This window comes from Pyxicephalus adspersus, chromosome 4, assembly GCF_032062135.1.
Source record: "Pyxicephalus adspersus chromosome 4, UCB_Pads_2.0, whole genome shotgun sequence".
Taxonomy (NCBI): Eukaryota; Metazoa; Chordata; class Amphibia; order Anura; family Pyxicephalidae; genus Pyxicephalus; species Pyxicephalus adspersus.
In genome coordinates this window covers 23,140,847-23,156,915 of record NC_092861.1, presented here as the reverse complement: position 1 = coordinate 23,156,915, position 16,069 = coordinate 23,140,847, and the positions used below count along the sequence as shown (strand labels likewise).

The following is a 16,069-nucleotide window of genomic DNA, read 5'->3' as shown; positions in this document are numbered from 1 at the left end:
TTTTTGTGGTCCGTGGTTCTGGCCAGTGCACCCCCCGAGGGAGGTCAGGTAAAGGACCCCGCTGGGGGGACGCACCGGCCAGATCCGCAGACCATGTCCCCAGTACAGTTCCCATGCTCAGGGAAGTGGGGGCGGGGCTGTGTCCCTGGAGCAGCGTGTTTGCATTTTTTTGCTACAGTGCTGGGACTCTACACATGGCAGTTGGTCCGCTTCCATAGAGTTGCAAGGGAACATTTTCCAATTCCAAAAGCTGATTTTTGAGCAGTTTTAAAATATTTGAGAGAGCAAATGTGCAATGCATGTCCTGTGTAAGACAAATGCAAGGAACAAAAACTGCTCCTATAGTGTTTTTAGGCTTCGGAAAAAGCTCATCAGTACGGACTGTAACTGCTCATGGGTGCCTAGTGGATGAAATTGGGTACCTGGTTTCGTTATCCACATGGACATTCAACCAACCGTGTGAGCATAGCCTATGAGCGCCAGTCAATGCCTGCTACAAGCAACAGTGAGTGCTTGCAATCTTTTTCAGCATTCCAGGGTAATCGGGTCTTTAGGCTAAGTTCATACTAGAAGAATTTTACTGCAGCATTTACTGACCCTGAGCACCTGACAAACGCTATCTGGTAACAGCTTCATTTTTCTCAACCATTTCTAGATGTCCCAGGTGTGACTCTCGGCCTGGACAATATCTGCATGGAGTTTTCAGGTTTTCCTAGTGTTTGCGTGGGTTTCCGCTCATATCCCAAAAACATGCAGTTAGGTTAGTTGGTTCTCCCCAAAATAACTATAGACTGTATTAAAGACATATGACTATGGTAAGGACATTAGATTGTGAGCTTCTTTGAGGGATAGCTAGTGACATGACTATAGACTTTGTACAGCGCTTCGTAATATGATGGTGCTATATAAATACTGTGTAATAATAATAATAATAAAAATGCCCTTACAAGCAGAAGCCTAGCAGTTTTCAATCTCCTTTTATTTATTTCGAAATGCTTGTGCTAGTAAAAACTAATTTGCAGATGCTTGCACAAGCAATTTTAGAAGAAACAAAATAAATAAAATAAATAAAAATAAAATAAATAAAAAATAAATAAAATAACCCCATTTGGTTGAATGGTAACTATTTTCTCATGCGGTAAGGAGTAGTAAAACTGCTCAAAACCACTTGCATAGCTGCTAGTTTGAATTCTGAATTTAGCAATAGAAGGAAAGTGTTAGCATTTGCCAAGCCACAAGTGACAGCAGCCACACAGATTGATCCCAGCTCCTCCTGCCAGGCTCTCCCATCTCTGTAGTAGCATCAGTAGCTCTGAGCATTATCCCAGCCCTCATTGCGCATGTGCAGCTCAGACACTGCATCAAGCTGCTGGGGCTCTGGAGCTGGTAAGTAGATTTGGGGGCTGATGGATCAGGACTGAACATATCCTGTGCTACCTTATTGCACTGATCTGCTGCATGGCTGCCATGTCTGGAAGGCAGCAGCTTGGAAGGATTGCATGGCCTGAATTGTGTATTTGTGTGACTGTATATCTGTAATATATTACTATTTTATCAGATGTATTCTAGCAGAGTGGAAGAGATTTCTTGCTTGTGTAGTGAGGAATTGCTGTGATTGTGGAGAGATATTGCAGCCCCCTCCATTCAGCTTGGAGTTTGCAGACCGGACTCTCTCCCCTCCTTCAGAGGCTGCACTGCTGAGGTCACCAGATAAGGAGGAAGAGGGAGGGCAGGCAGCAGGAGACTGCACACAGCACTGTCAGCACTGGAGCTGGGGTAAGATCATGACAATGCTTGCCTTTGTATAGCATGGAGAGAGGAGCCATCAGAGGTGGCACCAGGGGACACAACTAGGGTGCAGGGCACAGGAGGGCAGGACAGGAGCAGCTATGATGTCCTTTGTTCATAAAGACAAAGCAAAAACTGGAAGCTCATTCTATGATTTGTTAGCATTAGGGGTTATTGGTCGCTTAAAGGGCTTAGTTAGGTTACTGATCCTGAATCCCTCCACTTCTACCATTGTTCTGGGTTCTACCAAAGCTGTAGATCACAACCAGGGGAAACAGGTCCTCTAGAGATTGTTGGGGTTTCTTGAACCATTTGTACCTCTAAGGCCACCAATGATCTTTTTGGCTATCTAATAAGGATGACATTTTCCCAATGGCCAGCAATGTAAGGAGCATTCTTCACCACATTAATCTAACATTATTGTTAGGGGTTTTCCGAAGGCATGAAAGTTATTTCAAGGGTTCCTCTATGTTCTAAAGGTTTATAAACAATACTGAAGACAGTGCAGAGGTGTACGTACAATGCTTCATAGGAAAGATTTCTTCTGAGAGTAACTTTCTTACTTGGCATGAAGAGTGCTCATTCATAAAATGAACAATGATGATAGATATTATCTAAATGGTGCTTCTACATAGAGGAAGTGATTTTATGTGCCGGGTACAATCAGCAAATGGAAAAATAGAAATGGGGATGGTTTTCTAGTTGGATAGAAGATGGCAAAATGTTCCAGTTGTGTTTGTATGACGTTCTTCTAACATATGAAGGATCTCTTGGTGAAGGAACTTCGTACTTGGTTGGTTCTTTTCATGTCTATGTGTAGTCTAAGAATACTGATCAGGACTTGCCAATTTGACCACTTCTGTATTTGATTTAATAGATACTTTTATTCCTACTGTACGTTATTATTATATTAGTCATTATTTATATGGCGTCATCTTACTTACTGTCTCTCAAAGGGGCTCCTAATGTCCCTACCATAACCAATTGTCATCAACATAGTAGTCTATGGACATTTTTTGAGGGAAAGCTAATTACCTAACTGCATCCTTTAGAGATGTTGGGGCAAAAAAAACCCATCAGAATAAAACATGGAATTATCCCCAAGTTTTAGCCATCCAAAGACCATACAAGTAGAGATTCAACCAACCCTCTTGTGGACAACACACAACATTTTTGTGGAGTGTTGTCAGTTTTGCCCATTTTTCTCTTGCACAACTGTTTAGATCCATCAACTTTCCCATCTTCACAACATGGAGGGTAATCATTATGTAGTCCCAAGAAAAGGACTGGGAAAGGGGGTTAGATAGAACAGGAAGGGGGCACTGGATACGAGACAGCTTTGACTTTCTGACATGGTTATCAGATACTTTTTTGACCTATGAAGAGATATAACAAAATATGTTCAATGATATAATCAGCAGACCAAATTGGAAATAGGATTTTTCTTTGTGTTCTGTGCTCATTGCCTATTGTTGATTGTCCCACTGTAGTTGATTTTTTTATGGTTGGTTTGCCATTTTTCATAAGGAATTTGTGGGTTCTGATCAAAGCTCCAAGACTGGAGCGGATACACTTTTATTATAGTGAAGCTGGGCGATCCAGCAAACCTGGAATGGATCTGGTCCAGAAATGAAAACATTTGCTAACAAATAGCAAATGATTTTAAGATTCCATTCCAGGTTTGCTAGATCACCCAGCTTCACAGTCTTGGAGAGCTTTAATAAATCAGTCCCTTTGTGTCTACATAAGGAATTGCTCATATTGGTTGGAGATCATTCAAAACTGAATGTTGGGTCTGGTAGACAATGGTTGCACCGGTAAACTAATGTATGGCCAACATTATAGGGACCTGTTGCAGTGAACAGCTGTGTAGATGGTGTGACCTAAACTCACATGGTATCTAAGACCTAACATGTGAAAGTGTCGTTCTTGTCACTTGTTTCTTTCCCTTTCAGCAACCAAATTTTGTAACTTTCCTAGGATGTGCCTATAGAGAATACATGGCATTCCTGTCTCCTGGTGCTTGATTGATGAGCCTTGCATTGAGCCAAAAGGATAAATGCAAACTTGCTGGTAACCAACTTTACCCAGCTTTTGATAGTAAACACGAGCAAACAGATGAATGCATCTTACTAGCAAAGGTTTTCGCTATTACTATGTTTTAAGGTGTTAGTGGTAGGTTGCCCAGGATCATGGGGTGAAAGCTGGTTTAAATTGCCAAGTAATAATACTCTTTAATGTACAGGGCTTTAATATGTTGGCGCTACATAAATCCTAATAGTAATAATAATAATAGCCAACATTTGGAAATTGTTTGCATTGCAATGTTTCAGTAGCCATGTGAGATGACAGCTTCTCCACCCTATTGCTAAGACCTGGATTAAAGCTAAATTTCAAGGGGACACAAATGAATATAGATGGCTCTGTATTCATTATAACTTCATTGTGTATTGTATTACAATTTGCACAGCAAATGTGCAATTTGCATAGCTGTGCAAATCAATCAAATTTATGCTATCCAGGCAAATTATCAATATCGATCATTTGCATGGTTATGAACTTATTTAAACTGCTTAACCCAAAAAGGTTTGGTCTAGGTGGCTGTAGCAAATCTTGTTGCTCCAAGTGTCTTCTCCATCTATCTGGAAAATGTAGAAATCACCCCGGGAGAGCTTTGTTTATTGTTTGCATGTACATGCCCTGAGTAGATGTACAGTATGCATCCTTTTGAGGAAGCAACATTGTGTTGAAAATCACACACCCTTTACATCTCCTTTCTTTTGTCCATTTTATCAGTATCTCTACATGAGATCTCCAAAGGCTGAATACCCAATACTTAGAGAGCTTTGGCTGGAGATGTCTATGGGGGAGTCATTACTTCTCTTCTAGCATGGCTGATATATTCAAGAATCCTGCCAGCCCTGGCTACATTGTAGCTGTTCCTTGTAAAATGTATCTTGTTTGGTATATCTCTGAGCTTTGGTAAGGTCACTCATGACCATTGCTCTTCCCTGTTTTTTATTATAAGTAAATAGCATAGGATTCATTGCAGTGTATTGTGTGTACACAATTAGTGGTTTTGTGTTACAGGAGAGGGGGGAGTTACATCCCATCCCCTGCACAGAGCTGCCCAGTGTATATTGTTCCAGGAGCTGTGTGTGCTTTTAACACATTCCTGCAGACATTCTGCTTAACCCCCAAGCTGCCCGCTGTTTGATGTCTTTTTTTTGCCCCAGGCTTATTTGGGTTGTTTGATTGAAGATAATGCATTTATCTGTTGGCTGATTCTCTTATATAGACATCACTGGGGGTATTTATCACTTTATGTTTTGTAAACAGAAAAATAAAATAAAATATTTTTCATCGCTATTATCTAAAATATAAGTTCCCTTATATTGGATAAAAATGGGATCAATACATTAGAAGGGCAACCCAACAAAAGGTTTAAAGACCTGGGGAGAAGGTGTAAAGCCTTGATGTTCTGCTACGTGTGCCAATATAGTGTAAAGTTCTATGTGCTCGATGTTGTATATACCAAGCCACATATAGGGCTCTATTTGTAAAACAGGGAATATGACATTCCCCCAAACATTCTCTCCTGGGAATCAATTAATGCCATTCAAACACATGGACCTAGAAGATTCCCAGGAGGAAATGCTTGAGGGAATGTCAGATTCACTGTTTTATAAATAGAGCCCATAGTGTAGTGTTTTCAAGGCTATGGGTATCAGTGGTGGACAAATTTGCAGAGAATTTAGGAAGCAGAACATTTTATTGCTATCTCTGGCCTGATTGTTCAACTGTTCCCACCAGCTTTAAATCTTCTTTATAGTCTGATGTCATCACCGGTTGGTCTTTGCAATTCGATTTTTAATTTTATGTTTTTGCCTTTTTGTTTCTAGCACTTTTTCTGAAATAAGGATTCAGTGATATTTATGTATTATACTGATATATAGATTATTATACAATCTTGAAAGCCTTAGGTTGTTCCTGTATTAAACTTTGCTGTATTGCTGAATGGCACCCCGTTGTGCTGTGCCAACAGACCTGCAGTAAATTATATTGTGGACTGCAAACATAAATAGTTTATTCTGTACAGTAAACAGCAATGCAGTGATCAGAAAAATGCACCAGGCATTGGACCCCAATAAAATATGTGCATTACTCTTACATTGGTGTGCTTATGCATTTTTGCAATGCGATGCTATTCATTCTGAAAAGTACCAAAAACACTTTCTCTTGTGCACTGCATTGCACCACACCATGTACTATCGATTGTTGCATTGTGGTATTATTATTATTATTGGTATTAAACAGGATTCATATAGCGCCAACATATTACGCAGCGCTGTACAATAAATAGGGATGCTCCCAAAAATAGTGCAGGTCTGTTTTTTTGGTCCCTTGTAGAACGTTGGACAGCCTATTCAAATGATTGGCCTGCTCCAGTGCAGCGACTAGAATTCATATGTGCTGCAGCAGTGTAGATGAGGTTGCTAAGGATTCCTTGAGCAATGAGAAATTTATGGTCGCTTTAACCAACACTAATGATCATTTTGGCTGTCTTAAATGATGGCATTCTTCATACTGACCACCATACTAATGTAATGTGAGCTGTGGATATAGTAATTATAGCAGGAGTTCCCCAAGATTTGGCCCATGCCACATTAGCAATCTTGACACAGGCTGCTGAGTGAACTAGTGGCATGTGGCTCTGTTGCTTCTCTTTAATGTCCAAGCAATGATAGCTTGGAAATTTTATTGCTAACAATTTCTTTGCATTGATGGGATCTCTAGTTTGGCATGCATTTTAGGCATGCTGCAATCATCTGTATTTGAAGCTGCTGAATAGCAATCTCAAAACTTTCTAATAAAAGTTGTTCCACAGCATCCAAAGAGAATGCACTAAGCATTTTTGTTTTCCCTTGTTCCTCCTGCTGCAGCCTAAAACCTTTGGAAACTTAACTTCACTGTCCTAAAGTGTTCCAGGGATACCAAACAACTTTGCAAATACAGTAAACCTCATATAATTCCCTTTTAATTTCCTTTGCCTTGTGCACAGTATTTGTAAGGATAGTTTGGTTTACTGGCCGGCTGTAACTTCAGATATAAAGTGTAAGACAGAAAAGGTGTCTGATTTGCATACCTTTTTAATTAAACATGTTTAATACCAGGAGATATGGATGATGATCCTTGTGCTGCAATGCATCCATGCAATAACTGGAGATCACAAACTGCTAGAAGAATGAAGCCCTGAAAAAACATAGCTCTGTCCATTCCCTTACCTATTCCCTGATGCCTGGCTTGCTTTTAGACTCATGCCGGTATTACTTACTGCCAGCAGTTTATAGTCCCCAATGATTGCAGCGTATAAACCATGATTAAAGGCTTAAGGTCATTGTCATTGAAGATATTAAATCATACAGCTATGTGAGAAGCAGAATCCCTGTGATGAGAGCTTTCAAAGAACAGGGCATAGGTAATAAGTTGTATTGTGTCCCCATATATATCAAAAGAATTAAACTGTCTTATAAGTTTTTCTTTAAAATTTGCAGAAAGCAAATGAGTTCATGTTAGTAGCACCAAGACATTTTACTATTTTGGGTAAATAAAGTTCCTCTTTATTACTATAAATAAAAAGCAATGCATCTTCACATGATTTGTGACCCCAGGGTGGGTGTATTACATAATGAGAAACTGCTAAGAATATACACAAATCACATAGTATTAGGCAATATTCCAAATATAACATCAAAGAATAGTAATAATCACAAAGTTTCAATTCATGATAATCTCTGCAAGGGAGTGGTGCAGACAGACCTAACTTCGTAGAGATTGTATATGTAATGAGAAAATATGACAGCCCCATACAAAGTACATAATATAATTATAAACTACACAAAGAACCATAGTTCTTAAAACATTACTTCAGTGCTTTTTTTTTAAAAAGGCCATTTAGCCCTGTTAGTTCTTTTCATAGACTGTGGAATGATTAGCCATTATATATGTGTAGTAAATTAACAAGATACTCTGTGCAGGGCTGACACCACTTAGTCTTTAACTATTCTTCGGGTTGTCAGCGTTGCTGCAGATTGACATTTCTGAGCTTCCTTTTACTATATAAGTGTTCTCCCCAGCCCCTATTATTGATGGATAAATAATGGCAAGGGCAAAGCAACTTAACTGACAAAATACTGCTTCAGACTTCCTTTAGTGCCGCTCATATTAGTATTGTAATACATAGGGCTGTATTTATAAAATAGGGAACATTCCCTCAAACATTGACATTAAAACACATGGGCAAGGAATACCACAAGGGAATGTTTGAGGGAATATATGATTCCCTGTTTTATAAATAGAGAACATGGTGTGCAGGGATCAGAGATAAGTAACATTTAACATAACACAAAGGTGCAAAGGTAAGGGCCCCTTAACATATACCCCCAACCCTTACAGTGGTGGTCAGAATGTTCCCCCTGGAGAGAGCTAAAAGGGTAGTTAGTGCCATGCATGTGGCCCTACCAAATGTCATACCCGGGACTATGCAGGCCCTACATCAGAAAGGATGTGGCTCATAGAACCCCTTGCAACCTCTGATTGAGCTGTAAGGTTTCATGGAACCTTTGGAAGAGAAAATCACATGGTGTATGCCTAGGCGCTGTGCATGCCTAGCATTGTAAAAAACATTTTGTGTCTGGATTATGCATGCAAGACCAGCTGATTTGTAATATCTATGGGCTTCCCGTTAGGATTCTGTGATATCACTCAGCAGTATAATAACAATCAGTGCTAATTCTCATGATGAACAGTAAGATAGATGTTATATACAAAACTTGTAAATAGTACATAGCACCGTTTTCCCACAGAAAAGGGGCGTTGTCATTTTTTGGATGCAAATGTTGACCATCCTTCATAATAAAGCTCTGGGGACATCACATTCACTCCATGACTTCCGCTGACTTCCAGTTATTCTAAAGCAGCAGACATCGGCCCTAAATTATTCTTTTTTACATTAACCACTTAGCAAATCCGAGACAGAACCATTATCAGAGTCAGTTTAGCGGTCTAGCTTTGTCATTGTGGCATATTTTATGTTCATAATAATGTTTTAATAATGACAAAAATATTTTGATTGAGTTTGTTGTTGTCCGTTTGGTTGATCTGCTTGTTGATCTGCTCAATCTAGTTTTTGGCAAAACTTCCCTATCCGGACAAGTTGGCTAAACCAGGTTTTGTACTGACTGAAGCTGGAGAAACCAGTTAATGGCATCAAGCTTATCTCCAGGAATGCTCATAGACAAATACTGTAGCTAAACAAACCTGTAACAGGATCTAATGTTGCAATTCTTGGTGCTTACAGTTTAAAGTGGAATTTAGGTCCGGGTTTTGCAACAATATAAAATAACTGTATGTGCTGTTTGTACATTATAGCAGACTTACCTGAGTGTCTCCATGTGCAACAACCAATATATACATTGTGGCTCTGTTGTTGCTGTCACTTCTCCAGCTGTTTTCCAGATTCAGCATCTTCATTGTTATCTTCATTGACTGATCAGAATGACAAAACTTTTGTGCATGTAAAATGGAGAGGCTTTATCTCCATGCAGAGCTGTGCTAACATTGTACAGTAAGCTATGCATATGCAGCTTAATGTACACAAATAATAAAAAAAAGGTAAAATGACACTTATTTATAATACTCATTGCATTAGTGAGATACCATTCAGTTAGTGTTTGCATCAACCTAAATTCAATATGAGGTTTAATTTTGGTTTAAGTTTGTGTTGCTGTCAGGGGTTTGAGGATTAGGTTTAAGTTTTTGGATGATTTGTGATTCAGGTAATAGTTTTCGAATAGGGGTTCTTAACCTTTTGATGACTCCAGACCCCCAATGGCTTGTTCAATATGGTCCCATACCCCCTTTACTTGACTGTCGATATAATCATAACCATTCCTTATATTAGTTGCCAGTATGACTTCCAAATATGTCAACAGCTTGAATTTACTTTACTTTAGATATGGATAGCTAGGAAGAGAACATTAAATAAAATCATAAGCATTGATAACTTTATCATATTTATTTACAAAAAAGCAAAATGAAAAAAGACAAATATACAAAAAGCTACAACTATTTTACAATATAACTTTTATTCACCTGTTTTAGATTATTAATCAATAATTTTACTTCTTACAGTTAAGTATTACACAAAAGTAGAAAACAAACTTAAATGCGCAAGTATTTTCAGTATCTTGACCACATAACACCGACTTTCACTAATCTAGTGAGATATTTGCTGTTGTTTTTGTGCAATCAAAGCATAGAATTGGGGTACAGTTACGGACAAAGCCACTCGCATGTCATCTGACACATCAAGTCAATTTCTCCACTTTGATTTCAGATCATGTACTCAAGTATAAATTAATAAATTAAATAAAATAAATACCAGTACTCAGAGATCGAGTCCCATACTCCCAACATTTGGTTCCCATACCCCCGGTTAAGAACCCTTGTTTAGAAGAACAGAAAAGTTATATGCAAATACTTGAAGAATATGAAAAAATAGCTTTGTGTGACTTTACAGTGTGAGCTTACATTGCTGGATTCCACTTTAGTTATATACATTTTAAAGGATATTTAACCCCTGCAACAAAAATTTGATATATTACAGTTTATCAGTCCTTAGGTGTGATGGCTGCATTCCTTTTCTTATTTCATGCTAAAAATATTTTATCTATTGATCTTGCCAGAAATGTCAGTTCATTTGACCCAAAATATTAAAACAAATTGGAGTATAAAAATGACTGATCTTCTCCACCTCCACCCATGTAACTGACATGAACAAGATTTTCTATTATAACTATAAACTTTTATGTATATAGTGGCAATACATTGTGCAGAGCTGTACAATAAGTGGCAAATCTGCAGACAGGTATACACCATGACTCTTTCTAGACCACCAGGTAGAATAAAGGAAAACTAATGAATATAGCTACACATCTAAGGACTTGTGTTTTTACATTATTGTTTTGGGGTCTGCATATGTTTTAATTTTAGATATGTTCTCTCGTGTTAGATACTGACTAATAGTAATTACCATAAAACTTAAACAGGCTTGTTATCACATAATAATATTCTTGTTCAATAATGTGGTTATTTAAGGCTCCGTATGTTCATGTGAAAATCACTCATATCGCCTTGGGCTGGGGTGTGGGGTTGCAGGGGAATATTGAAATTGCATAAGGACGGCAGCATTAGCATGAACTATATTCCTGTATCAATATTAAAGTGCACCTGTAAAAAAATAAACCTAAATGTATAGCACATACGTCAGAATTTAAAAAAGGCCAAGGAAAAAAAAACTTTTTTGTTTGCTAGGTGTAAAGAAATGCTACCATGAGCTTCATCATTGTGTGAATTACAAACATGACAGTGTTCGGCATTCCAAGGCATGGTGCTCCTTTGATATTTTTTGGGACTGCAAAGCATTGCACCCTTTTATAGCTGCAAACTTCAAACAAAATAAGGTTTTTGAAAGGTGCAGAACATGTAAAGTTAAAAAGAGTGTCAAATTGTATCAGGTATTGTCAGTCAATTAATCACCCATGGAGAGTGTTAAGCTAACAGTTGGAAAGCCCTCAGGCTCTACCTTTTGGTGTCCACAGTGTGGGGTTGGAGGGGGGTTGCAGATATTGGTGGAACTCTAGATTTTGGTACAAGAAGGCTTCATCTTTGTATGATTGGGCTTTGTCCTTGTATGGCCATATCTGACCAGCTGCATTGAAACAAAAGGTGTATAAGGTCTAACAGTTGATTTTTTTTAGAAAGAAGATGCAGCTAAAGTAGAAAAACCAGTTCCTGCTAGCTGCAAAGACAGACTCTCTGGGCCTTTATTAAAGTTCTCCAAGGCTGGAGAGGATACACTTTCAATAGTGAAGCAGAAATTGATCTGGAACAGGATTGAAAACAATTGATAACAAATAGCAAATTACTTTTACCAAATACATTCCAGGTTTGCTGGATCACCCAGTTTTACTAATTAATGTGTATCTTCTCCAGCCCTGGGGAGATTTAATAAATTAGGCCCTGAGTGGAAGCAATGGCTTCTTTGCAGAGATCCAGCTCACTTAGCCCTGATCCATGGTTTTCCATTTGCCAGGGAAATGAGCTGTGCAATAGGTCTCTCAGCACAGGGTATGCTGCAGATAGATCTCTACTTTCTCACATAAAACAAAGGTCCTACTCTAGCAGCTGGCAAGGGACAGGCTGGGTGTGATATTAAACACCTTTTGTTTACATGCACCCGCATTGAACCTCCATTGTATTCCATTGTTTGTTGATTAATGACATTCTGCAGTGTAATAGAGAATGTCCTAGGGGTAGCATTATCCAGTAGTAGAAGTGCACATATAACTCCAATTTCAGGGATTAGGATTGTCAGATTCTAGGGATGAACTAACAACTTTTAAAACTCGATCTTGCAGCGAATATGGCCTTTCTCGCTTACTGAAATTGTAAGCAGGAACAGCCAGTGTAAATTCGCCAAACAAAATCAAATTTATAAAATATATAAAAAAAATGTTTGCGGGCTGCCCTGATCAATGAATGCAGCTCTGGCTGCATTCATTGATCAGCTCAGTGTGCGATCCTCTGCACTAGAAGTTAAATGGGGACAAGTCTTCCTATTCAAAACCTCTAGTTTCTCCTCAGCCAATCAGAGAGCACTGGAGGTTTTGGATGGGGAGACTTGTCCCTATTTACCCTCTGATGTCTGGGATCGCAAACAGGATTCCGAGGGCTGCTAGAATGATTGCAGCCCTGAGAATCCACCGAGATCCCTGGGCACTGGAGGTTATTTAACCTCTAGTGCCGTGGATCGTAATGATTTCCTCGATCTTCCGATGGTTTCGCAAAATCAGTTCGGCGAAATTTCGCGGACCCTTCGTAGGTTCGAGGATATTTTTGAGAGAATGCCAGAGGCGCTGATCCCTACTGTAAGCTTTTGCCACCTGTTGTACAGGAAATTGTGGATGGGTAGGGTGTGGTGGGTGGTTGATAAGCCATTAGGTGGAGGTGGTTTGGAAGCTGGGAGTGCAGAATGATTAACCAAAGGTATGGGTTGCAGATTAAAGTACTTGTTTTTACATGACTGTTAGAACTAAAAATCTAGCAGCTTTTTTTGTCCTTATAAATGGGCAGCATTTGTTTAGTTGTCATAAAACTACTTAAGACATTGTGTACTTTATTATGAGTATAAGGCAACCTACACATAGTTAAGGCCATTCTTTTGGAGAAAGCCAATTTACAGTTTTTGGTATATTTTGGGGGTTTGTTAGCAAAGAGAACATAGATGCTCCACGTGGATAGTGCCCTGGCCAAATTTGGTACCCTTTAAGACCAAAGTGCTAGCCACTGAACCACAGTGAATTCTACAAAATACTGAATCACAAACTAACCAGAACTCATGTTTTACTGACTACAACAAACTGAAATCTGTGTGGATGTTATAGATCAGTGGTCGCCAACCTTTCAGACCTCACAAACCACTAAATCCACAGAATTCAGACTGTGCATGTGCAGGGAGACGTGTGTCATTATTTCTCTCTGTACAGTCAACAAATGCAGCTCGCAGATCCCCTTAGGAAGCCATTTGGCGAAACGCATCGGGGCAAGATGTTACTGCATTTCTACTGCTCTGTATTCTTACTAATAATTATCAGGGATTTTTATTTCTAGTCTGATGGTCTTACACGTCATTGTATCTTGATTGGGGAAAGACCATGTTACTAATTTGTTTCACTTAATTACCTAATTATAAATTGTGTTTTATATGAATCTGAATAAAATCCACTGAATATACTACTCAATTTCCAAAAACCCCTAGCTTCTTTCCTAATTTTTTCCTTTATAGATCAACTGGCGCCAAGCTTTTGGACCTCATGGACCTTTTGGACTGCGCATGTGCGGTGAGCCATGTGTCACTCAAAAGGGAAGAAACTTCCCCCAGAGTGACGTCAGGAAGCCAGAACCCGACCAATCTCCCATTGCAGGCTCAGACCTGCTTGCTAAACATCCTGGGGGGACAGTATCGTAGGGCTGTGGACGCTACAAAAGTTGTGTCCACAGCCCTGTACTACTGTTCCCCCAGGATGTTTAGCAAGCAGGTCTGAGCCTGCGATGGGAGAGTGGGCAGGTTGTGTCCATACGGGGGACAGAGCTGCAGACCACCAAAATTTTCTCACGGACCACCAGTTGACAACCACCTTTATAGATGATCTGCAGTTTTACTGAATAATCCTGATATAAATTTCTTATATAAAGATGAAAGGAGCAAAGGCGGCTTTCAGAGTACAGAAATTCACATTTACTTTTAGATAGAAATTATTACTTATAGTTGATATTGGTTGCTGCTTTATGCTACCACCTGTGTACTGAATGCCCCAGAAAGGGTCCATGGGTCATGTACACAAGCTAGCTGGAATTTACCGATGGCTTCTGCAAGTAAACAAATTGTCCTTCTGCATCTGTAAAAGAAAAATTATATTCTTCTCTTGTCACATCAGTGAAAGTAAATTGTAGTCATAGAAACATTTATCAGAAAGAAGACGAGTCTTGTACAGCTTATGCTTCTTTCATATGTTGCATTTTTCATGCTTAATCGGACCAGGTCGAGTCGTGTCAGTTTGTGCTCGCAGGCCTCCTAGTCCTGGTTTATCTTCACCTCACAAGCACTTCTCCCTCCTGCCATTTTCAGGCCTCTAAATCTAAATCCTTAATCTTTGAAATAGGGTTTATATAATAGGGAAAATAACATTTATGAGTATGCGTTTGACGTTTCTGGAGATACTGGAATTGAAGATAGCTGAAATACAATTATATTCATCAGGAGAGATGTTCTGGTAGCCACAGGTGACTTATTGTCTGTCTGTTCTGTAGATCAGGAGACACAACTTCAAGGATGTGCATATCTAATCTATGCTGACGTACTGAATTATGTACAGTGATAACAACTGATGTTTTCTATTTTATGAAAACAGTCGTTTTAAAGTGTATCCACACCCCAAAAGCAAAATAAAATATATTTAAAGTCACCAGTCACTAAATTAAGTGGCTGCAATTGTTCTCTCTTTTGGGGCTTCTTTTCCATTTTTTGCCTAGCAATTGTAGAAATAGCTTTTCTGTTCCTTCATAGGTACATTCATTTCTCCAGTGTATTTATGGATATAGCAGTGTATTTCTACCAAGGTTCTGTGGAATCCTGGGGATCCTCTAGAGGTTACTAACGGTTCCTTGAGCAATGACCAGTTTGTGCCTCTTTGGTCAGTTTAAGTGATACCACTGACCTTTTTGGCTAATATATGGAAGGCACCACCAGAAACTCTTTACTCCTGGAAGGTACTGGGGACAGTATAGTACATGAAAGGCACGAGAGACAGTTTAATATATGGAAGGCATGAGAAACTCTTGACCGTTGGAAAGTCCTGGGGACATTATAGTAGATGGAAGGCACGAGAGACAATTTAATATGTGTAAGGCACCAGAAACACTTTACCCTTGGAAAGTCCTGGGTACATTATAGTACATGGAAGGCACGGGAGACAATTTAATAGATGGAAGGCACCAGAATCTCTTGACCTTTGGAAAGTCCTGGGGACATTGTATTAGATGGAAGGCACGAGAGACAATTTAATATATTAAAGGCACGAGAAACTCTTGACCCTTGGAAAGTCCTGGGAACATTATAGTACATGGAAGGCAGCATAGACAATTTAATATATTAAAGGCACGAGAAACTCTTGACCCTTGGAAAGTCCTGGGAACATTATAGTACATGGAAGGCAGCATAGACAATTTAATATATGGAAGGCACCAGAAACACTTTACCCTTGGAAAGACCCAGGACATTATAGTAGATGGAAGGCAGCATAGACAATTTAATATATGGAAGGCACCAGAAACTCTTTAGCCTTGGAAGATCCTGGGGACATTATAGTATATGAAAGGCACAAGAGACAATTTAATATATAGAAGGCATCAGAAGCACTTTAACCTTGGCAGGTACCAGAAACACTTTGGTACATTTAATGCACCAAAGACAGTTTATTATATGAAAGGCGCCGACACAACTTAATACATGGAAGGATACCAGAGATATTTTTTTACATGGAATTCACCAGAGACACTTTAGTACATGGAAGACACTTCCATAAACCACACTTCCATAAAGAGACACTTTGGCACATAGGCACTTAGGCACACAGAAGGCACCAGAGACACTTCAATT

The 16,069-nt window shown here is 39.1% G+C and overlaps 1 protein-coding gene across 2 annotated transcripts in view; it reads left to right on the top strand.

The window, feature by feature from the left end:
* The first annotated feature begins 1,270 nt into the window (after positions 1-1,270).
* RNF144A (ring finger protein 144A) overlaps positions 1,271-16,069 on the top strand; it is a 45,862-nt gene continuing 31,063 nt past the window's right edge. The window contains exon 1 of one of the 2 annotated variants that reach the window (XM_072407558.1): positions 1,271-1,386. The gene's annotated coding sequence lies outside the window, so the exon portion shown is untranslated. The other variant, XM_072407557.1, reaches the window with a different exon arrangement.